This window comes from Apteryx rowi, unplaced genomic scaffold (assembly GCF_003343035.1).
Source record: "Apteryx rowi isolate R43461 unplaced genomic scaffold, aptRow1 scaffold_251, whole genome shotgun sequence".
Taxonomy (NCBI): domain Eukaryota; kingdom Metazoa; phylum Chordata; class Aves; order Apterygiformes; family Apterygidae; genus Apteryx; species Apteryx rowi.
This window is the reverse complement of record NW_020448875.1, coordinates 855,129-879,245: the sequence shown is the minus strand read 5'-3', so window position 1 is coordinate 879,245 and position 24,117 is coordinate 855,129. Positions and strand designations below refer to the sequence as shown.

Sequence of the window (24,117 nt, the reverse complement as noted above, 5' to 3'; positions counted from 1 at the left end):
GCACTGCGAGCGTGGGGAAGAGGAGGAGAAGGGGCTAGAGAATATCTAAATCAAAACAGGTCAGGAGGCATCAACAATCCCTTGATGACAGGAGAGTAGTTTTTGTTGGCACAGCCCACGACAGCTGGAGGAATAATTGCAAAGCTGAGTGAGAATGCCTGGAATATATTCTGCCTTGAGATTCGCAGATGAAAGATGCTATCCACAAGCACTCGGCAAACGTTAATTAAACCCACACAGCCCCCCTTTGGGGGATCAAGAAGTATTTATCCTTATTTTGCAGAGAGGGGGATGAATATCCCACGTTTAACCTATGTTGCCTATCTTTGCTGTTTATGAAGTGGTCCCATAGATATATACACCATTAAAAACACAGATGGACCTTTCCAGTCCAACAGCCTTTCCCAGGGCACAGCCAGGAGAGGGGAGATGCTTTTGTCTTTCCCTCTGCCTACGGCCGCAGCAGCGATCTTGACTTGCTCCGTGCCAGATCAACAGCAGAGGTGATTTTCAGAAAACTCTAAAGCCACACTGCCACTTTATGAGTTATAAAAAAATTCAGCTCTTCCTTTGCTTTTCCTCTTCATCCATGCAATGGTGATTCAGCCTTTCAGGGCTGACTGGGTTGCATGCTATGAAACATCTCCCCCGCTCATGTGCCGTTCCCCAGCGGACTGCTGCTTCTTGACTCCTCTTTACGAGCATCTGCTCTCACCGAGCCACTGCTCCGGCCTCTGTGAGCTGCTTACCTGGGTTTGGACCACAGGCCACCAGTTAGAGCCCCCCACCGCAGGTAGGGGCACGCGCGTCCCTCTCACCCGCGGCGATCTGCCTGCTGCTACGCCAGCTCCCTCCTGCCAAAAGAGAAGAAATATTTCCAGCATCTCCCTCATGCGAGGCTCCAATTAGGGACTTTGGTCGCCAGCTCTGGCTGAGTTCCTCCTCCCCAAGCCTGAGGCAAGCGCCTGCGAATCCAGTAACAACCAGGTTTCATCCGTCTTCCCTCTAATTAGACATTATATCAACACACATAACTATTTCAAAGTAGCTTTATGCCGAGCCATCAACAGCTACTGCTACCGTTCCAAACAAGCCTCCTATTCTATATATCAACACACTTAGCACTCTGCAATGTGCTACAGATAAAATATAGCACTGTTAGTGCAAATTTAATCCAGCGTGCTGAGTTAAAGCAGGGAGAACATGCGGGGATAAAAGGGGCCAGTGAAACAATTACCTAAAAGCAAGCAAAAGAGGCAAAAAATACTTGAGACACTTGTACTGGTAAGGGAATAGTAGTGCTGCCTTCTACTGCAAAAAAGAGTTTAAATTTATCCCGGAAAGCATATCAGTCCATTATTTGCTGAATTGACATGGAAAATTTTTTGTTTGAGATAAGGGTCAGTTTGTTGGATCTACAAAGAGTAGCTGAGAACATCTGCAAGGATGGGAAAAGCATGCGTAAGCACACAATGTGAACTAAAAAGCCAAAACACACAGTGTGGCCAGTGCCTGTGATTTTACCATGAGAATAAGCCCATTTGGAGTTCTTCTCCCTTAAAAAAGTCCTCAAGGCAGCTGATTAGACATCTATTTCAGTTGGAAATATATTAAATGATGCAGTTGGAAAGGAAACTTAAGAACGAGTAGAGTGCACTCAAAGACTCGGACACCAAGAAGCATAAAATCCACCAGTTCTTAAAAATCTTATCCCAACATATGTATGACCTAGGAGAAGCTTGGATATGAACAAAACAGTATAAACTATGTAGTTTAAAATCCCGTCTTCATTCTAACTCCTTCTCTAACACAGACTTGAGAAGATCCCCAGCTCCCTACTGCTGAATATGGACAGAGGATCCCTGCGGAGATGAAGAGCGTTGGCTCTTCCCCCATCACCAGGGGTTGAGTGCTGTCAGTTCCTACAAACCCAGAAGCTGGCCAAGCACAGGTCCCTCAACCGCTACTGCAAAAACAGATGCCTAAATGCAGTCAAGTCTCTCTCAGATCCCTTGGACTTCAAGTTTGGCAGCAACACAGGTCCATCTGTTTCATATGTGGTAAGTGTGTTGAGTTAAAGTACTCCTCAACCTGAAATAACTGTCAAGGAAACGAGAGTTTGGGGATGCAAACTGCCATTCATATCGTCTAGTCTCATGCTCTAGTCTCTGATCTTACTCGCTCTGCATTAGTGGCAAATTTAATGTCATTCAGGTTATGTTTTCCTGCAACAGAGGTGAGGACATTTTCAAACCATCCATCTCATCTCCGACTGCCCACTAACACCGCTTCACTGGCCACCCGGACCAGCCTACCTTGCTTAAAAACCCACCTCCCAGTGTCTCAGGGTCACTGGTTCAGATATTGTCACCCCTCAGAAACACTGGCGGGCAACGTTGCTTCTAGAAAGTTTCACCATCATCTGGCCACGGTGTCCACCAAGTCAGGAGACTGTTCAGGGCTGCAAGCAGCTCTCACACCATATAGAGAAGATGGAAATCTGTCCCTACACGAAACCAGTGCCTCAACAAGGGAAATGAACATCATTATAGAAGCATCAAGGCTTTCCTGGTAGCTTGCACGGTCACAGCAGCTTTCCTGAGGAGACATAAGGTATGGTTTGCAGAGAGGCTACTATAAACTGCAGCATACTGGGGCCACCACTAAGAAGTCAGCTTTGTCATTGCCCCATGCAGGCAGTCACCATCTTCTCTTTGCTAATCCAAGGCAGAGGCAGTGCCTAAGACCCAGATAAACCTAAAACATAGCTAGGGAACCAGTCAGCTGGTTTTGCAATTCCATATTACATGTGTTACTGCAATCTGGCACTATCAGCAGATATTAGCAATTTTTGCAGGGGGAAACCAACAGATGCTTGCTACTGCACTTAGTTATCCCGTCTCCAACCCTTTGGCTTTGAGGGGAGGCAGGACCCATGGGGTCCTCGACCGCTTGTTCCACCCACCCACAAGCGCCAGATCGAGCCCGGGCTTGTCCCACGCAGCCGGTTGCTCCCTCTGCCATCCAGCTCACAGCTGCTTCTCCTACCTGCTCGCTCAGGATGGGGGTGACACAGGGGTTAAAGTAATGTGTCTGGACTGCATGTATTAACTTTTAGTGATAGATGAAGTCGAAGTATTTTGGCTCAAAATTTCACCTGTGCCCTTGGTTTTTAGTTAAATTGATTCTGCACTGCGAGATAGATGCCGAGACATTATTAAAGGTGTCCATTGCATTCAGAGCAATTCCTGCGGAAATGCATGCATTTGCAGTACACTTCGTCTTGATGACACCCTCTAATTGAGGCAATTCCCGAGAAGAAACGTTGCTCTGTTTTAACACACACCGCATCAGCCCTTCCTGGCTGCAGCTCTGGGATCCTTCTGACAAACCGTTGCAGTTTTGGGACTGGTTTTAGACAAGGACTTCAACTGCCCGGGGAGCTCTGCCTCCTGATCAACCCTCCCCTCCTGGACATCAAGGAGAGGTCTCTGTCTCCTCACTCCAGGAGGACGGTAGCTAGCAGGGGCACCCGTCTGCCTTCATAACGCAGGGCCAGGCCTTGTTACTCCCTTCCTCATGATAAAGAGGAGAGTACATTTTTGGCCTTCCCACACAAATCCATAGTTGTGCAACTGCCAACTCTTTCTCACTTCACTCATTTCACTTGTGTGTGTTTTTGGTTCTTTTTAAACTTTGCCCAAGGTTATGTTCAACAAAGGTTTTTCCCTCAAACTACAACATTATTAAGAATATTATCACAGTAACACCTGGAAATGTCATTAAAATCCTTCATGAAAGTGCATGTTTTTCAGAAGAAGGCCTCAGCACATTCTTGCCCCACATCCCTCCCCAGTTGTGGCAATTTGTAGAAGTCACCTCACAGGCCACCTCTGTGACCTTCTTGCCCCGCATCCTCCCCAGGTGTGGTTGTTTGCAGATGCCACCTTGCAGGCCATCCCCATGACTTTCTATAGGTGAGCCTTCTCCTAACTCACAGTTGCCATTTATTCCTGAGGGTGACCGAGCACTGGACCAGGCTGCCTAGAGAGGTTGTGGAGTCTCCTTCTCTGGAGATATTCAAAAGCTGCCTAGATACAATCCTGGGCAATGTGCTCTAGGTGACCCTGCTTGAGCAGGGGGCTTGGACCAGATGATCTCCAGTGGTTCCTTCCAACCTTGGCCATTCTGTGATTCTGTGGCCTCATAATATCATTTTTATCATGCTTTAAGTTAAAGCATTCTTCTTTTGCTGTATGCTAGCATCCATATTACATATTTCTAGAAAGAGATCCTAACTCTCCTGCCTGCCCTTCAGCATCCTAAGCACAGCTCTGCTACTGCTCTGCCGCTGCTCAGGGATGGATGACAGGGCCCCTTTGCAGCTCCCGTGCCCATAAAAATGTTCCACACGAGCAAAGCAGCAGTTTCTTACATGACAGACTCTTCCAGATCATCCTTCACTGAATCTAATGACTCTGGAAAGATCCCCGAGGAGGGAGCGCTTTACTGCCAACAAGCTCCATTAAGTATCCAACAACATCCAGCAAGGAACTGCAAAACAATTTTTTTTTGAGCTGGCCAGCACACGCAGAACACTGCACAGCATATGCCGTATCGGCTATGTGCCCACAGCTCTGCGCGCCGATTCTGAAGCAGGGCGGCTAGAAGCAAACGCAACTCTTTCCAAGAGAAGTACTTCAACTCAGGATAACAAAGCGATACGAAAGCAGCGCTTTTACAGCGGTTGCCCCACATCACTTATCACGGGGGAGAAAGCAGAACAGCAGACTGCAAATAACTGACAAGCGCTACCGGTACAAGAGACATCATTTAGGATGCGGCTTCGCGCTGTAGCTCTGCTGATCTAATGGCCCGTTGCTGCTGAAAAGGCAGCTCTCTTCCCCCACTTCCAAACCTGGACCCACACTGAGCTGATTCAGGCATCCAAGCTGGAAGAAAACTCTCTCTATGGAGAAAGAAGTAATCAGATATATATCAGAACCGTCACAAAAAGATCAGTGGGAACAGGAGGCTGGGAGCAAAACCTTTCCCTCCAGCACCAGCTAGACATTATATCGGTTCAGCTATAATGCACAACCATACTCTAAATTTAGATAGCTTTACAGTTACAAAGCCATATCTCACTTATGTCCATTATTCCTCTTCCAGCACAGGAGCGAGCTATGCTATTATAAATGCTTTTATATCACCATAGCTCTATTCACTCTAAAGGAGCAGACATCAATTGCAGTTAAAATGGTTCAACCTTTGAGTGTAGACAAAAGCTGAGACAAAGCTAATGGTGGTGAAGGACAGGTTGCCCAGGGAAGGGAATGATCAAAAGGTTCAGGAGGAAAGGGAAAAAAAAACTACAGACAACTTACCTCTGCTTGGGTCACCGCTCATTAATGCTCTGAAGAGTCACTTCATATGCTATAAATTATGCTGCTCTTCGCCAATTCTCTTATCATCCATCTCGGACAGCATCAAAGACCCTTCCACAGACACAGTGTAATGGGAATACTTACTCTGAATAATAGCAGCAGGAGGAAAAAAAAAAAAGTGGGGGCCTCCATTTGAGCAAGCAAAAAAATAAAATAAAAATTACAAAAATAAAAATCAGGAGACCCAGCAATTGCATTGGATCTCAGCACTCTAAGTTACTCTCTGCATTTCCACCTCCTCCTGAAGACAGAAAACCTCTCTGGACACCAACTCCAGTTTGTGCCAGCAGAAGAGGGGGTTGTTTTCTCATGTTGCTATTTCTACCCCCTGCTGATCTGGGATTTCCAGTAGACTTTTTAAAAGCTTTCCCATTCAGCCTCGGCTCTATTTAAAGAGATTTCTGGAGAGCACAAATACTGTGTTCAAGGCAGACATATAATCCTTTTAATTTAGGCTATTAAGCAAAGCTCAGTGTTCAGTAGCTAGTAGCCAACTTCTGACCCATTTTCTTTTTCCAAATCATGGCTTCCAGAGTGCAACTGTAATGCAAACTTTATTTCTTTAAATATTTAAGAATTTGTTACTGCACTGAAATAATATCCAACATCAGACAGTGGTATCCTACCAATATCTCTTACCAGGGCTGGCAAAAGCCAGATCACTCTCTGTTCCCATACACTTTCTAATCTCCTGCCACTCTCACTGATAAAATAAAAAAAAAAAAAACAATAAAAAAAAAGTTCTTTAGACTAGAAGTTAAAGGTTGAAAGAATGCATCACTTGCTGAGAAGAAAAAAATCCGTAGACTAGAAAGCCTAAAACATCCAATTTCAGGCTGAATATTTTGTCAGTTCTCCCTCCCCATCCAGCAAGAGATCGGCAACTGCGAACCGCACCGTTACAGCCAGCATTTTCCGACACATCACCTCGCTCTTTCTGCATGAAAATCTCAGAGGCAGCAGCAGCTAGAAACAAAGAGGCGCTTGACCGGCAAACCCAGGAGTATTAGTATAAATTGGCTCCCCAGAGACCCAGCGAAGGTTTCCCTTCCTCCTCAAAGCTAAGAGCTTCGCGATGCCCCGTGGCGAGCCCTCGAGACGGAATTAAAAGGATGCGTTAAAGCTGCCTGCAGTGGGCTCAGGCGGGACGAAGCCGAGGACGCCGGCGGTTCGGGGAGCAGCGTGTCCCTCTTCCCGTCAGGCTGCTTTCGGTGCGGTGATGTGCTCACCTTCCTCCTCTCCCGGCTTGAAATCCAGCCCTGGGAACGCTTTCACGGGAGCTGCTGGGTAAGACGTGACAAGGTGGAGGCACTGGGCGATGCCGGTGAACTCGCCCCAGAGCCCCAGCGACCTCGGGCCGGGGCCCCAGATGCCAACATGCCCCCCTCTTCCTTTCCAACGTATAAATATTAACATGCAGAACAAGCATCCGATTTTCCAGAGATGATACCATAAACACTCAAGGCTCCAGGGAAGCTTTTCTGCTGGACCATCCAAAGCAGGTCCTGGTTTTGGCCTGCAGCAATGAAACCCGTTCTGCCCAGGAGTCCAACAGGTTGCTCAGAGAGGTTGTGGAGTCTCCATCCTTGGAGATACTCAAATGCCGTCTGGACATGGTCCTGAGCAACCTGCTGTAGGTGGCCCTGCTTGAGCAGGGGGATTGGACTAGATGATCTCAGAGGTCCCTGCCAACCCCACCGATTCTGTGTTTCTTCACAGCAAGGTAGGACAGACTCCTCACTCAGTACTCCAGAACAAGACTTCCTGTTCTACATTTTAAGCATCATTTTCACAGTGAGATGCCCATGACCATCACATCAGYCCTTCTGGTGCCTGCAGGAGGTACAAATCTTGTATTTGTGTGGCAGTGGGCTCCAACCCGCTACTCAAGGCAAAGCCTGAATTCCCAAATACTTTGTCATCCTCCATCTCGCATCTCAGGGAATCTTCTGGGAATTGCTATCCTTGCAAACATCTAACTCTTGTAACAGGCACTGCAGAAAGCCAGCGACACGAACCATCGCCTCCCTCTTCAAATGCCTGCTGCACGCTTTGGAGGCTTGGTTCATCAAAAATAAGGTTTTGCTACCTCTCCTGTACGTAGCAGCAGTGCAGACAGGCCAGTCTGGGCTGCCTGGATGTGACACTGTCCCCCATGAACGTCCTGGCAGCACCTACGCTAGGTTGTAGTTAAAGGCAAAGAGGAGCAAAGCACAGAGCTTCCAGCTCGACTTTCAGACCCTAGGCAGAACCAGGAGGACCAGAGGTCAGAAGACAAAACATTTGCATCTGTAAACTACGAGAAATACAAATGTGAAGTCACTAGATGACAGGCATGGGATTCGACCATACCCCCTTCCACCCTGTCCAGCATCCCACTAATCTTATTTGAGCACTCCAAAAGAAAACAGGACRCTTCGCGCTCTTAGCTCACAGCTTTGGAGCTGGTACCAGCAACAGGTCCCTAAGAAACAAGCATCTTCCAGCCATCAGCGTCAGYGAGCAAAACACCCCGACATGCATGTGCCCGAACCCCACTGCGCACAGGGAGGCACGTGACAAAAAACCCTTCCAGAAGTGAAAATTTTAATAGTCTTGTCATAATTTTTGGTAGATCGCAACACTGATTCCTGCTCTTCTTCCTCTGATTCACAGCAGGAGGAGGAAGGAGCGTCAAGGAGGAGGAAACAAGGTTTTTTCAGCAACAACAGCTGCTACATCAATACCGGCTGATGGAGCAAGCAAGCTCCCTGCACTTGCCAGCGCAGTCACTGCCTAAGTGAGAGCGCTGCCTTTCGAAGAGGACTTCATAACCTCCAACGCGACTGTTTGGCCGTGTTTTTTCCCTAATCAGAAGGGAATTATCCTGCTGAGCAATGACAGGACAATTCCGCAAAGTAAATCCTTTCCACTTCGCGGCATGCCGGGGCCTTCTGGGATCAGACCGCGTGGGAAACTTCCTCGCTCACGCCAAAGCCGGGAGGATTTCGCTTGCGCTTCCCATGACCGTTCCCAGGGGCCTCTCCAAACGACCATGTAAGACTTTGCTGTAGAAAAGCTACATCTGACAACAGGAGCTAATGTACTTTCATGCAAACTGAAATTTCACTACTCAATCTTTTATCAAGCCTGAYGCTATCGAGAAAGTGTTTGCCTCCAGCTGGCTATAGATTTTACTAACAGAAGCAAATTAGGACGACCGGCAAACATTACTTACTCATTTGCCGCTTCCCAAGCGTTACTATAGTAATACAAACCGCCTGGAGAGCCCCCTTATTACTTTTTCCAACGCTTTGAGATAGCCTTATTGTAGTAGATAATCACTGGAACATTTTCATATCACAAGCAAGTTTTAATCTGTTCTCAGGCTTTGTACCTTGGCGTATTCGTGTTAACAGTCTCCCCCACCATCCCCCTCCTAGGGGCCAAAAGGCCCAGATACACATAAATTACTTCCACCAGAACAAGTTCCCCATACCCGCTTTTGGATAAGCGAAGAATATTGTACTCGGGAGGAATCGAGGGATGCCAGAGGTTATTAAATCAAAGGGAAATCTGGCCAGTCCCCAGGGTTACTAACCCCGTTCTTACAACAGGATCTTTTAATGAGCACCAACAGTGGAGGCCTCTGCTTTGCAGATCGTCAGCAAGACGATGCTCGCAGCGAGACGGAGCCTGGCTGGCACAGGCACGCTCATCTGCCTCCCGAACGGCCACGCATCGCTGCTGCGGTACCCGGGCTGCGCGATGGAAGAAAACGGAGCAAACCAAAGCAACCGCCAGGCCCGGCTCAACGAGGCTTGTCCAGCCACAAGGAGGCTTTCATGGCAGGCTCCATTCCTTGACCTCTGTTCAGCTTTCCAGCTGATCTATCATCCATATGCAACATCCTTTCGGCAAGTCGGGATGAAATTTGAAGTTTGGACTCATTTGCCCGGCTGGGATGCGCGTTAGAACCGAGGTATCCCTTATTTTGGGGGGAGGATGCTGCTGAAGGCTGAGTGATAGATAAAGTGTGCTTTTGGAGTCGTCCCATGTCACCCCACAGTGCTCCAGGCTGCATAACCCAGCTCTTCTCCCAGCTCACCCCATAACAGCTGTAGGAGATCCGTCCCAGCAGGCCCAAGGGGGACACTTGGTGTCTGCCCAACCGCTGTTACCTCTACAGCGGAGAGAGCAAACGTTCGGCGAGAGGCCCCCCAAGCCACACTTGTGCATCAATACGAAGAAAAGGCTGGCAGAGGAAGGTCCTGCACAGCAAACATGCCAAAAGCCTGAAGATCCCTACCCCAACATAAAAATTCACAGCTGCAAGTCCAGTAGCTCTCTGCCTATCTCTCTGCTACTGTAAGTCTCAGCAAATGTTTATCCCTGCCTCAGATAAAAGTCGTGCATGATGTTTCTGAACGGGAACTGTCAGATTCTCCCCCTTCCCTTTGGGATGGGGGCAACAGACAGAGGAGTAAGAAGAAACTGCTCTAGAGTTTGTCCCAACAGCAGAAACAGCATGAAAAATACAGCTAGGGAATCTGCACCGACTCTCTCCCAGGAGCCGTTCAGGAACAAGCCCGGGAAACAGCCCGGAGAAGGGTGGCAGGGGAGCTGGAGCCACCGCCGGACAGGGCGTAGCTGGGCCTTGTTATTTAATACCGGGAAAAAAAGCAATGCAGAGAGAAGGAGGATGGAGAGTTCCAGACCTGCACCAACACATCGCGGAGGATCTCGCATGCAGCACGATGGCTTTTGGCCTCACTTGAGCTCTCTTCCTCCAACCCTCCATGTGATTCATGAAGAAATGCAAGCAGAAAAGACATAAACATGCAAACAGTGACTTATTCTACCTAAATCTGAACCAATTCCTGGAGGGGAAGGGAGGAGAACAGAACCCAAACTGATACTACAGGCTTAGCAAAAGCAGGAGCGTTTCAGCACATACTGCTGCCTTTGTAATTCCGCCACAAAAGGCGGACTGTTACACTCCTACCATTACAGCATTGTCCCAGGCAGCCCCAGTATGAATTTCAATAGCCGGTATTAAATGAAAAAGCCCCTTGGGTAATGGTGCTAGCTGGCTTCTCGGAGCTCACCGTTCACAGCACGCCGCTTTCCAAGCGTCACTGCATCGCGGCGGGGATCCCGGCGAGGTCTCCGAACCTTCCCTTGCTCCCAGCTCACAAACGAGGTTTCCCCTACCTGGCATCTCTCCACCATGAGGTCTTTTCCTGGGCAGAGCAAATGTCCAACACGAAGCTCAGCATTCCACAAGCCCTTTCCATATTACTCAGTCAATGCACAAAAAGAAGAAAAGAAGAAAAAAATTAACCAAACAAAAAAGATGCAGTGTTCCAGTGCTGACGAGGGAGAGCTGATGCCTCTTTCAGAGGCAGGAGGAGATCTCTGGCACATGAACACCCCCTAAGGTCTGCCCAGCCAGAAATAATGTTGAAGCCAACATGAGAAGCAGCCAGTTTGGCTGTTCTTATCCTAGACAGATTAAAAATTACTCTGAATTTACTATCTTACTAAGCTTCATCTGAAATTGTTAACAGTAGGCTGTCTGTGGGCTGGCAAGCTAGCTAACTGCAGCTTCGGATAGGAATGTGTAAAAATGAGAAAGAACGATAAAACAAGTATAATAAGGGGGCAGGGAAAGAATAAAGAAASTCCAGACAACGCTCCATCATGCCGAGCAAGCAGGGGCTGGGACGCCCTGGGGAGCGGTAAACCCCAGCCCAACCTACTGCTTCTGGATGCTGTCCTCTCTCTTCTCCTCCTGCCACACACATCCAGCGCCAGGGGACTCACCAGCTGGGATTCAGGACTGCGTGAACGCGTGGGGCAGCTCAGCGTGCCCACTGTACCTGAGGCTGTAAGCCTTGGTGGGCCAGGTGAGGCTTTGAGGAGTTAGTCTGGACAAATCTGTGCAATGAGATGACTGCACATTTGTTCACATACTTTCCTCGACACAGGCAGCGACGCAGAGCTCTTCCGGAGAAAACCGCTGCGAGGATTTGGTCTGCACACACCTTCAGGGTTCTGGACCAAGTTACAATACTGTGATACCACAGACTGGTGCAGGAGAACTAACATCACTCTCCGGCTACAAGGGTTTTGGCGCGGTGCTGGTATGGCAGCAACAGTCACTGTTCCCCAACAGCGCTGAACGTGGGTGCAAACACCTTGAAACAGGGGGCAGACAGATGCTGGTTCCTTTGGCCTCTCTGAGCAGAGCAAAACCCACCAAGAGAGCTCAGACAAGTCCTAATGACTGCTCAAGTTCTTTGGTTTTAAAAGCAGGTATCAAAGGAAGAAAGGAAAGGAAGGGGAAGGAAGAAAAAAGAAATACGCCATGGCAGGAACAGCCACGGCAGCTGGCAGGAGTGGGCGAGGATGCCCCAGGACTTGGAGGACAAGCCCAGAGGCCAGGAACGACACGGGACCTCTGGGTGATCTGCCAAGCTCTGTGTCAGCGCTGAAGAAGAGGGAGGAAACGCCTAAACGATCCATAGTTGAACCGAGACCAAGGTTTCTCAGGCTGCCCACAGGGCAGGACCTTGTGGGAGCCACGATTCACATAACGGCAGCTCAAATGCCGCGGCTATGACCCAGGGCAGATATTCGAAACCACAGCATGGCCCCAGGCTTGTCGGTTTGCAGAGCCTTGCGTGGCCTGCAGCTTCCCGGGCACACGCTCACTGCAGACTCGAGACGACAGCCCTAGACGTTAAGATTTTAATCGTGTGGTGCTCTTTCAGTTCAGCTTTTTGGAAACCACAGCGCTATCAGAACGAATATTGCTTTTGCACAGCACACAGGATGGAGGGGCATGACTTTCCCTTGCAGAATCAGTACTTCTTTGATAACATCAGTTTATGTTTATCTAAATGCGAACTGCTCTCTCTTTAGATACCATTTCCCCTCTAAGCCAAAGGAGGGGAAGGAGAAGCTCTAACATTCAGAATGTTTCTCATCCCCATTTAGAAATCCTGAGGCTTTTGCAGGATACAAAGATACATCTCATATCCTTGCGGGCAGCACAAGGCTACACAATGTCTTTCAGGACTCTCTGTTCAATACTACATTGTCCTGGTGATTCAACGCACTGGAATGCATCAGGTTTATTCATAGCTTTCCTGATAGGAAATTTAGATTAGACATGTAAACTTCTGCTTATTTAAAGAAAGTGTCCTGTGGTCCACACAAAACTCCTAGTTTCTTTTCCAGGGTGATAAATACAGTTAAGGACCGAAACAAGAGGACAGGCCCTCAGATACTTAATGGCTCTTTCAACCTTCTTTGAAGTAGGTCTTTAAGAGCATTCAAGAAGAGGAAAACCAGACCTGCACCATGACCATAAGCTCATGTCAAAAGGAAAGAGGACAGTCAAAGATAGGGAGCACCTTCTGCAAGCAGAACCAGAGTTAAATTAGATTAGGACTTTTCAGTCTGAAAAAGAGACTGACGGGGCCATGGCAGGGATCTACAAAACTCAAAATAGCACGGAATAGGCAAACATACCAACAATTCACTACGCAGGAGTTTATTAAATTAAACTAGTTGGCAGCAGGTTCAAAGTGACCAAAAGGAGGTGGTTCATCACACAAAGTTATAGTTAAACTGTGAAATGCCTTGCGGCAGGACAGAGGCCAAAATCATATGTGGGTTCAAAAGGCAACTTAATAAATAGATGAAAGAAAAATCCCAGGGCTGTTAATTACAAAAATACCTTCCCTGGCTCAGAGAGCACCTCAGCTGCCAACCACTGGAGGCTTCTTTCCCTCTGGAGAAGTAACACAGCCAGGAAAAGTCACCCTGTTCCAGTACTTTTCCCAAGGCCGTTTGAACCGGCCACTGCTGCAGACAGGATGAACCTTTGGCCTCCCACAATTCAGGTGCTCGTTTGCTGTATTCTGAGGGAATTTTAACTTAATAAAGCAGTAGCAACCTATCTTTGTCATTAATGAAGCAGTTCCTGCAAAGCTTTCTTCTTCCAGGCTGTTACAAAGTCGCTAGGGCAGTCGGAGAGGAACTCATGGAGTAGATGAGCAGATGGCAAGGCATGACCCATGTTGCCTGCAGGCTCTTCCCCCTTCACACAACCACATATATATCCATCACRAGGGGGAAAAGGCTGTGGGATCTTCTGGAAAGAATAGCTTTGCTGCCAAGCCAGAAAGCCTCAGGTGATGCTTGAAGAAGTCTCCCCAAAATACCTTCATATTCTAGTATCAGTCCAGTTATTTAGGCATTTAGTGCCACATTTAGTGCCAAGAATGACTTGTTAAAGATCCCCTTGAAATAGGTTATTTTCTCATCCTGCACTATGACAATCACAAACAGACCTTGTTTCTAGCATCTCACCACCGTTCCAGCTCTCTGCGAAGAGCAGCCCCTCGCTCAGCTATCTCCTACTGATCTAAATTCATATACGCAGTCTTCTTGCTTTAATCACAATCTTCTGCTTCGCAAAGGAACTCCAAACCTGAAATCCTGGTCTCCTATGTTCATTCCTCCAGCTACCAAGCCTGCAAACGCAGCTCGGGTGCTGAAGGTCAATGCTGAGCCTGCTGCAGACACCACCAGCTGCAGTAAGTGTTCTGCAGGCCAAATTACACCCTCAGGGAAGCCAACACAGCCCTGTGGCCTTCTGCGGACTGCACAGCTGTCAGGCTGTAGCTTACTACGTTCTGCTTAAGATGTGCAAGGAGAAAGATAATTCAATGGTATCGACTTATTTTAGCTACCAAAGTCAGCAGATCTGACTCTAAACACACATCGGGATTAGATCTGTCGATTAAGGCTGTGGCATGATGGCACCGTTGGTCAATAAGAGCATCATTTGTTCTTCACATGACCTCCCTGCTACTTCCAGTTTTATTACTCATCATCATGGTTGTTATAGTAGCTAAGTTCCAGCTGAGGAGAGAGTCCCCACGGTGTTTAGCACACTACAGAAGTCAGGCAAAAAGACCGTCCTGAATCCAGCGGTCTAACAGGCTAAGTCAACGCTGCAATACGTAGGGATTGAACATCTGAACCAAGGATGTTTGGCATGTCAGGTTATACTGGTCAAATACATAAGTAAAGTTAAGAAGCCACAAATAAACAAGCCTCATTTCCCCCTTTTTGCAGAGAAGCAGGCGAATTCTCCGCCCTTCTCCCAGGATGTATTCAAACCAACCTGCTGACACACTCCAGTCTTGAAGTGTATTATTTTGTCCTTGTCCTTTGTTAACGAACGCCCTCAGTTTTAAAATTCATCATCCCATGTTATCCCTAGGGGAGCTGCCTGTTAGGACGCTTACAATAAACTTAATTGTGCAGTGGTCTCAGTCRATCAGTGCCGCTCCCACACTCACCTGCTGTGCCTACGCCTCCATTTTAAAAAGCAGAGTGTCCTCCCCGCTTCCAGACGCCTACAGTAAGCAGTTAACCATTTCAGCCTGGCTCTGCCACTGCACCAGATGGGTCAAGATGTTCCAATTAACCAGTATTTATTAGCTAAAGTCCCTCGCAGAAGCAGGTTTAAAATATCTCCAGACACCTCATAAAGCGCAGGCTGGTTATTACTGCCCATTAGTATGCATGCAAGATATTTTAATGTGTAAAAACTCCCCATGAAATAATGATTTTTTCTTCAGAAAAAAACCTGCCATCCTTACCATGGCCTAGACAACACTTTCTAGTTCTTCTCTCTTCTCCTCTTACSAGGTCACGAGCAAAGCCAAATGCATTTCCTCCTTTGCCCGATTTTACAGCATGCCTCTACAAGCAACACCTAYGTTCGCCACGGAAGGTCCCTCATCCTTCTCCCTCCTCAACAAGCTCAACATCTACTCCAGGCTGGGATAGAGGAGGTGAACCTTTGCTCTTCTAACCCCAGGGCCTCCCCTGCTCTTCAGCACAGGAAGCTGCGTGTGACACATTGCTAAATTATGCAGCAATGCCTTTAGTGTGGATTCCCTGCAGCCTCGAGCAGGTACCAGGCAGAGCTGCACCACTTCTGCAGTCTGCTAAAACGGGCACACCGACCGCAAGCGGGACGCAAGCAAAAGGAACCACTGCAGATGAAAGGAACTGAAGCACTCAACATCCGCTTCTCCCAAAGCAAAACAAGAGTTAAGTCAAGGGAGCTTGTATTTCTAGGATAGTGTTGTCCAAGCACGCAGGCTTAATGCTGCTCCCYACCGAAGTCAATTTTAAACCAACATTAGGCACCACAGAAAGTCTCGTCCTTGAAATGCTGTGAAATTACTTACTGAATGAGGTGATCAGTTGGAATCCGTCCCTCTTCTGCACCCAGCTCTACTCATTTGTCTGGAGCCTATCAGAGAGAAAAGAAGAAAAAGCAGTAAGTATATACAAAGCAACAACAATGAAAAACAAAACAAGCCCCCCAAGAAGCACCTCCGCCAAGGTCAAGAACTGAAGGAGCTGGCAAAGCTCGAAGCAAAAAGTCTCTTAAACAAACGCTGTTGTGCTTGGAATCAGCTCAGGAACCGGCTGCCTCAGGAGGCTCTCGGGAACGTCAGTCCCAGTCCATCCCCTGAGGAAAGTGAGATATTTATATAAGAAAGTTGCACCAAGAGCTGCACAGAAKCAGCTCCTACGGAGACAGTGCCTCGCGCCTCATCGGGAAACCAATGCACCGCTACATGCGTGGGCAAGTGCAGGACACAGAGAGCAGTGAACCAAAGTTTTCCATGCTGGCCACTGTGGACAGGAATTACTGTACCAAGACACAGTCCTGAAGGATTAGACGGGCCATGATCTGGTGCGCACGAAAGACGTTCCTTTAACAGTTTTGTTGTTTCAAAGCTTATCCCTTCACAAGGAGCCACTCAACTTCTGCTTAAACCCATTTTGATTAAGCAAAAGATTACCCAGAGGATGACGCTGTGATGCAAAGGAAAAAACGCCACTAGGCATACATGTTAATATACATCACACATAGCCCAGCTATGCTTCAGGGAGGCATTAAATCCCTGTTCAATTAATAGGGACACCTCTTAAGATGAGCATTAAATAATTCCCTGCCACGTAGCAAGACAACTGGCTACTTCAGTAAATTGGAATAGAAATAACTCTGCATCTCTCTACTACCAACAAAACCCCAATCACAACTTGTCCATAAAGCAGCAAGGGGTCAGTAGGGAGGAAAGGGGGACAGAAATGTTACTACCGCAGTGCTATAGTGTGCTTATATTAAGGCCTCCTCATCAGAAAATTAAACGAAATGGATGCCTTTCATGTTTATCAATAACGGAGTTAATGGTTTTTATGTAAATGCCATTACTCGCAGTCGGATCTGCGTGAGGCTCGAGCCATACAGCCCCGTTTCCCCTTGCAAGTGACTCCCCTTCGGGCAGCCAATCTAAATGCAAATTATAATCAAACAGTAAAACCAAGAGTTTTCTGGATGATACCGAAAATTTCAAGCCGGGGACAAAGCATAACTGTTTGAGAGAACATCTCTCCTCGTGCTGGGAAGACCTGCTGATCTCACGCTGCTTTTTCGTCCTGAACTCATACAAAAATGAGAGCCTAACTTGCTTTTCATTTAGCACGGTATTATTTACCTATACAGTAAAGTTCTACCCTCTCCCATTCTATGGCCCTGGGTGCTAAAACAAGCGGGGAAAAAGTTCTTCCACCAGCTGTAGAGAGAGGACATCTCGCCGGGATGTTTCGCCTGCAACGGGAACATCCYGTCAGCAAGGATATTAAATCAGAGCCATGAAAGTCCCTATTGGACTTTGCAGAACAAACAGCACTGCCACATTTTCCGGGGAAATTTTCTCTTTGGAATAGGGTTGTTTGCTACAGGCGGAGGCAGGGGGTGTTGTTAGCGGGCTGTTATTAGGAGGCAGAGCCAGAAAGCTGCCGTCAGCACGAGGAGCTCCGTTCTTGTACCGGAAAAGCTTTTTTTCCGAAGAACGCACAAATCCTGCTCCCCATCTGGAGAAGGCATCGAGCAGGCACTTTGTCCGGAAACAAGGCGCTAAGGGCAGATCTGAAAATAGCCAATATTAGAAACAGGGCCGTTTCGCAAGCAGCGGGCACGGAGGAGAAGCTAACGAGTCAAACGAAGGCCGCAAATCTTCCTGACAACCCATCYGCGGCCCGAGCCCGCACGCGGCTCTCCGAGGAGACTTGCTCTACCCACCGCGAGCAGCTGAACACCAAAGCCGCTGCTCCCACGGGGGGGAACGCRTCCTCGGGGGTGCACGCCTAATTAACGATATAGCTACACGCATACTCGTTACACGGGCGAAGAGCTTAATGCTGTGTATGTTTTGCAAGCGCTTGCTACAGGAATATTCATCGAGCAGAACCCCGTTAATTAACGTTAATAACTGAGAGAGCGCTTCTGCAAACGGCCGGGTTTGGCGAATGAGCCAGCGCGGAGCTGGGAAGCGGCGGGACGAGCCAGCTCGCTGCTTGGTACAGCTACCGTTAAATAATTTATCGTGGCGCTTCGATGCCCGGGAGCGAACGTACCGTCTGCAAATAAAGCACCTCTTCTTACGCGAGGCCTCGCTAAATCTGATTAGTAGGGTTTGACCGCCCGCTGAAAGAGGTCATTGAAGTCCAAAAAAAAAATCCACAACGCTGTCTACTTTCCATCAGAAATTCTTCATGCGGACGGGCATTTCTGAGAACGCAGCTCCTCTCTCTCCATGGCTGCTTTGGCATGCCTCGGGGTTAAGCCGTGACTCACAGATCTGCTGTTTTCTGCACCAAAACGCTGGCTCTCCATCTTTGATCCCAGCTTGGGACTGCTGAGAATCCCTCCTCCTCTTCCTCCAGCCGGGTGAAGCAAGCGTCGGAGCACAGCCACACAACGGCTCTTCCCTGGCGAAAGGAGATCAAGGTCCCAAGATACGGCGGCTTGTCACTGAACCAACTACTGTAGCGTCAACCCGCGAGCGGGTGAAAAAAGGARAATCCCCTTCCTTTCCTTCACCCCCTCGGCCACTTCAGCGGGGGGGGGGGGGGTTTGCAGCGCGACCCGCCAACGGACGTCCTGGCGGAGCGGCAGCGCTGGGACGTGAACCAGCCCCCGGGCGCGGGAGCTTAGAAAGCCGACCGCGCCGCTCCGGAAAGACACGTTGTGCAACCAGTGCCACACGGCCACCGGGGATTTCACACGCAGCCGCCGCGCGCAACGTAATCTGATTTAGCAGGCGTACGCTGCCTTCAGCTGTCAAACCGCAACCGCGGTGCATTTGCTGGTCACGGCTAAGACGGGCTTGAAAACCAGAGCTGTTTCTGGAGCAAAGCTATTTCCTCCTGGAAGCAGCAGAGCCCTGCGCCAGGGCCCAGCAGCGCTGCTGCTGCCTCTGCCACCGCTCGCACGTTGCTGCATGTGACCTCAGCCACCGACCGAGGCCAGAAGTTAGGCGCTAGCAATAAAAAGATTTCCCCCAGGGCGGCAGAAACGTCAGACGACCACGCAAACCCTCGCGTGAAGGGATTTTGCAAGGGGATGGAAGAAAATTGGAAGTATTTCCACTTGCAAACAGCTTCCTGACGGCTCCACGTCTTCACTCTGATATTCAAGACCGCGCTGAATTTGCGCAGCAGCATATATAAAACACGCTTTCCATCATCTGCACTTGCAGCCTGCACTTGCCCCAGCCAAAGCTGAGGGTTTTCCCCTTGYGAGAGTCCGGGTCTGCGCAAGCCAAGGCGGTCGGTTCAGTGCAGTCTTTTCTTCCTGCCTTTTGTGAGCGCCTTCATGCTATGACAAACGTGTAGAAACGCAAAGCAGAAGTGCGCGCAAAAAGAAGCCAGTGCGTGAGGTGGTTTTGTCTTAAAAAGAAGAGAAGCAGGAATGACTTATCGCCTCTTTAAAGAGTTCCAGTCTGCATTTTTATTAGATATATTTAGACACAAATGCTAAAGGGAAAAAAAAAAAAAGCAGTTATATTCTTAACATATGGTTCTGGACAAGTCATGTGGATATCAGCTAAAATAGATGCAGCAGATTCTCTAAAAACAGGCACAGAAATCATTCTAACGACGCACGTGAGGACTTAAAAAATTGCAAGTGCCATCAATCAGTGCGAGGGAGTGACAGGCTTTAGCTACTGCAGGACTATGCCTTTCTCCCATCCTCTTACGCAACATATGTCTGYGCGTATCGCAGATACTAAAAGAAGAGAGAAAGAGGGGGGGAAAAAAGAGGAAAAAAATAACTCTTGCGTGCTGCTAATGAACGTGCAGATACTCACAAACCCTTTCTATGCTTCTTTTTAAGGAAAAGAGTGTGCTTTCAGCACTGTCTGCAGGCACGGCGTCCAGCTACTGCTTCACGCCCTACCTAAGGCATCTCAACGCTTGCTTGGACACGGCTTGAAAGCAAACACAAGGCTTTCCACAGCGCTCTCGTGCTGGACCTCACCACACCTTGCAGACCCCTGCCAAGGCGTTTCTCCAACGCGTGTATTGCTTGGTTGGTTTTCTGACTTCATCACATGGAGTCAGACGAGTTTGCAAGCCGTTCGCTGCAAGGAAAAGGCAAGTCAGGCTGTATTCATTTTCCAGTGGATAAACTGAGGCATGGAAGAGGAATAACCTGCCAAAATCCATTTATGATCTCCRTGGGGAAACTGAGCCCAGACCCCAGCCTTCGGCCTCCCAACTGCCAGGTGTCTTCTACTGCTCTGCTGCAGCCCAGCGTCACCCCAGGCAGCTCCTTCCTCACCCKGTGGCCTCCAAGCAACGCACAGCTCCAAGCAAAAACTTACTTCAAAACCTATTTCCAAGTGTCAACGGACACATCCTGGCCTGCACCGAGCACAAATTACTAATGTAAACGACGCTTCCACCGCTCAGCGGCAAAGAGGAGCAAAGCTTAAAGTCCAGCCGTACGTGCGGACACTCGCGCAGAAGGCAACGAGGGCGCATCCAGAGCAAACATGCCTCCGGGCCGCTAAACACACGTTTCTGTGCTGTACGTGGGCAGCAGCTGCTGGCCAGGACATTTCAACAGCACGAACTGCGCTGCTCACTGCAGGGGGAAAAAGAAATAAATCAAAAGGGCAACCCAAAACCTGAATACTTTCCTCCTCGTAGTCAGAGCCAGAGCCTAAGAAATAYGCAGCATAAATATTCCCACTGCATCTGGCGCCAATGCTTGCCCTGAGGCAGCGCCCAGAAGCCAGGGCTGAACTCGCGCCCCAAGGCGGCGGCACCCAAAAGGTTGCACATCCTTTGGGCGAAGGCCAAGTTTCGGCTCGCACGAATTACCTTTCCTGAAACGGCCTCTGTTACAAATAAGTAGGAAGAAAACCCTGGAAAACTCTTTTTTCTCTTTTGCATCAAGCACAAAACACGTCAACCCCATCAGTGAATGCAGTGCATACGATGGCCCAAAAAAAATACTCCTCCAGGAGAGCAGCACCATTTGGTCTGTCCCAAGAGGACGCACTCACGGTGGTGGGTGCAAGCCCCAGCTCCTGGCGGGATTGCACCGGCCCTGAGCCCCTCCGAGGCTGCCAGCAAGCGAGCCTTCGGCTGGAGCACGGGGCTCTCGCCCCACCGGCGCTTCCTCCAGATAGCGGAAACCAGACTCCAGCGCAATCGCTCTTCCCGACAAGTCAAAGCACTTCAAGGAGGGCTTTCCCCCCCCCCCACTCACTTTGTTTTAAACTGCTGAAGAATTTCCTCYGTGAATGCTCCCAATTGCGGCTCACGCTGGGTTATTTTTAAAAGCGCAGAAGCAGATTTTCAGGACGCTGAATGAGGAAACGCAAAAGCTTTTATTGAGCGATAACAGCCCAAACAATGGTCGCAATTTCCCAAGGGTCTGAACACCGCAGCGGACAATGAGCTTTACTCCTCCACAAAACCGCCTTCCCGGGCTCCGAGGGTTTGCTTTGTGTGACCTAGGCTCAAGTTGGAGAGTTAAAACAAAAAGCTCTTTGGTTGTTTTCAGCGCTGTTTCCTCCAGCTACGCACATCTGACCACAGATGGGAGAAGCGGTGGGAAAAAMCCCTTTATGTTACCTTGCTCTCCCCTTTGCCGGCGCGGTAAGTCCCCCTTGGAGCTTGCTGCTGGTACATCTCCCCATGGAGCTGCACGTTCCCGCGTRGATGGATCTGGGCTAAAGAAATGGCCAGTCCTACCAGAGCCAAGAGAGGGGAAAAAGCCCTTTGCCTTTCTCCATAGGTATTTTTTWAAAAAAAAACACCTGCAGTTAGCGCACATGGTGACTCTCATTAAAATGGCCAGGATGCAAGAGAAACATCCTTCCAACCCGATGGTGGAACCATATCCAGTGATCACATCTCCTCTTCCCTCTGCTGAGAAGGGGAAAGCTGCAACTAAGAGGAGCTTATACAGCCTCCCAAGTCAACCAGGACCCAAGGCTTGGCCTTGAATAGGGCAGTTTTCATTCAATGAGATGTATGTCACGCTTGGCCACGATCAAAGACTCCAGCCTTTCGGTTCTCCCTCTTCGGGACCATCCCACTTCCAAACGCTTTTCTTTCTCTTCAGCGACATCCCCTCTGGTCCTGCTCTGCCAACCCAATGAGCCCCAGGGGTGGGATTCAAGCCACCCAATTCTAGATGTAAGCAACATGGACGTTACATCTAAGCTAGCTGGCTTGGCTCTCTCTATAGCTAGCGAAAGAAGCAGGCACTTCTAGGGCACGTAACACTTGATTGGTTCAAGATGTCTACTTAGGACAAGATGAACTGTGCTTTAGAAACATCCGTTTTTTCTCCACTGACTGTAAAAGCAAACCTCAAGAGGGAGGAAAAAGAACGAAAGAAAAAAAATAGGAAACTGCTTAGCTGTAGACAGCTACATCTGTATAAAAGAATCCCAGCCGAAGTGTCTCCCACTCAAATGCTGTCCTCACCTTAAACAGAGGAGAAGCTAACCCCATCAGTTCATCAGCACTTCAAACCAACTTAAGCCGGCACTGCCTTCAGGAGTGCTCCTGCCTCCCGTCATCTCTGCTCTCCTCCTCCTCCTTGTTCCAGCAGAAGCGTGGTGTGTCTGCACAGTGAACTGAGGTTAGAGCTAACCCAGCAAACAAAAAACACCTTGGATTCGATCCAATCAGTCCCCAGTCTGGTCTACCGCACAGCCAGGACAGAGAGACCACAGGACCTTTTTTCAGCTTATGACAACTTCGGGGGGTTGTGAAACCATTTCCTAATCCTCTGCATATCTGCCAGTCAGCCTGTAACCAAAAGAGCGTATGTACTCAAAGGAGGAAAAAAAAAGGGGGTTCCAGGCTGCCTACAACTTCTTAAGGGGGAAAAGGAAAAGGTGTTTAAGGGATTTAGTTCAAAAGAACTCCCCAAAGCCTTCTGCCTGGATGCTCTGCCTAATTTTTCCTAGTGTTTTCAGGCTTTACAGTAGTTCTGAAGACGAAGCGGGCAGGAGGAAATCAGCACTTGCAGATAAAGCACGGAACAGATTAAGGAAATCCCAGTACAGCACTGAACTGAGACAAGACTCTGCTGTCTCCATGTGTGTATAGATGTCAAGTCCTTTCACTTGGCCAGGATCTCCACTGAAACATTATTAATAATCTGCCCGTCTGCACAACAGTTGTGCACGTTGCAGGTGTAAGCAGTTACACCCTCTGTCCGTAATTTGGAAATTAAGGATGCCAAACACAGCCAGGTACTGGCAATCGGAGACCTCACAGGAGCACATCTGAAAGTCAAAGCGCATCGTTTCCCACCCTCATCATCAAGAGATTTGCCAGATTATCTGGAGATCTCTCTGATCAAGACAGGCAAAGCTGCTAACCTCCTGCAGCCGGCTGAAACGCACACGCGGGCAGAGAGCTTCCTCSTGACACCAAACAGTAAATCCAGCCCCTTCGACGGTCACTTCCAACTAGCAAAGCTCTCGGGGCGACGACGGAAGAGCCCATCGCGGCCAGAGSAGCGGCCGCAGGTGACAACCGCGCGCGCCAGCAGCCGCCGCTTGGCGGATGAACCACCGTCGCCGTCTAACAGGGCGGGCGGCAGAGGCAGACTGCGTTAGCCGCGATCAGTGAGAAGCCAGCAAGACTTTAATAGCCGGTTTGGAGGACAGACAGCACAAGCATTTGACACCAGCCCTGGCAATCAGCATAACTTCAATTAACAAGCTGCATTTGCCAGGCCAGAGCCTGAAATGCTCCTCAGCATCCGGTCACGTAACCATTGCTTAAAGACAGAGCGTTATAAGGAGGAACCAGGCATTGGCTGGCTGAACAACTAATCCCAGCCAGACGCTAAGACTATCGGCAAACAGGTCATCCCACCCCAGCCAGGGCCCTCCAGCGGGGAGCAGCCGCACACCACCGCTCACGCACCTGTTAAACGCACATGGTTGGAGAGGTGCCTCGCAGTCCTGAACCCATCTTGCAGAGTGATACTTCATTCTGCGGTTCGGGGAGGGGGAGGCAAATCACAGCCCACCTCATTACCGAGCAGCCTTTCCACTGCGATCTTTCCAAATCAAGTTACACAACAAGTAATTCGCTCCTACACATGTAGCAGCAAAAACGCCCTTCAGCATTAATAACAGTTCTAGATTGCTGTAGTCTTAATAGAAATAAGATCAAGGAGATTTTGTCATACAACTCTGCAAATTACTTAAATCAAGTAAAAACTATAAGGTTAAATTAAGACTTCTTTCCTACTCTACMC

The 24,117-nt window shown here is 48.8% G+C and overlaps 1 protein-coding gene across 3 annotated transcripts in view; it reads right to left on the bottom strand.

Annotated features, from left to right (window-relative positions):
• Positions 1 to 24,117, bottom strand: part of EXTL3 (exostosin like glycosyltransferase 3) — a 123,512-nt gene that overhangs the window by 86,519 nt on the left and 12,876 nt on the right. For 2 of the 3 annotated variants that reach the window (XM_026066970.1, XM_026066968.1), the window contains exon 2: positions 15,707 to 15,771. The gene's annotated coding sequence lies outside the window, so the exon portion shown is untranslated. Of the gene's footprint in view, positions 1 to 15,706; positions 15,772 to 17,948; positions 18,303 to 24,117 lie in introns of all 3 variants that reach the window. The other variant, XM_026066969.1, reaches the window with a different exon arrangement.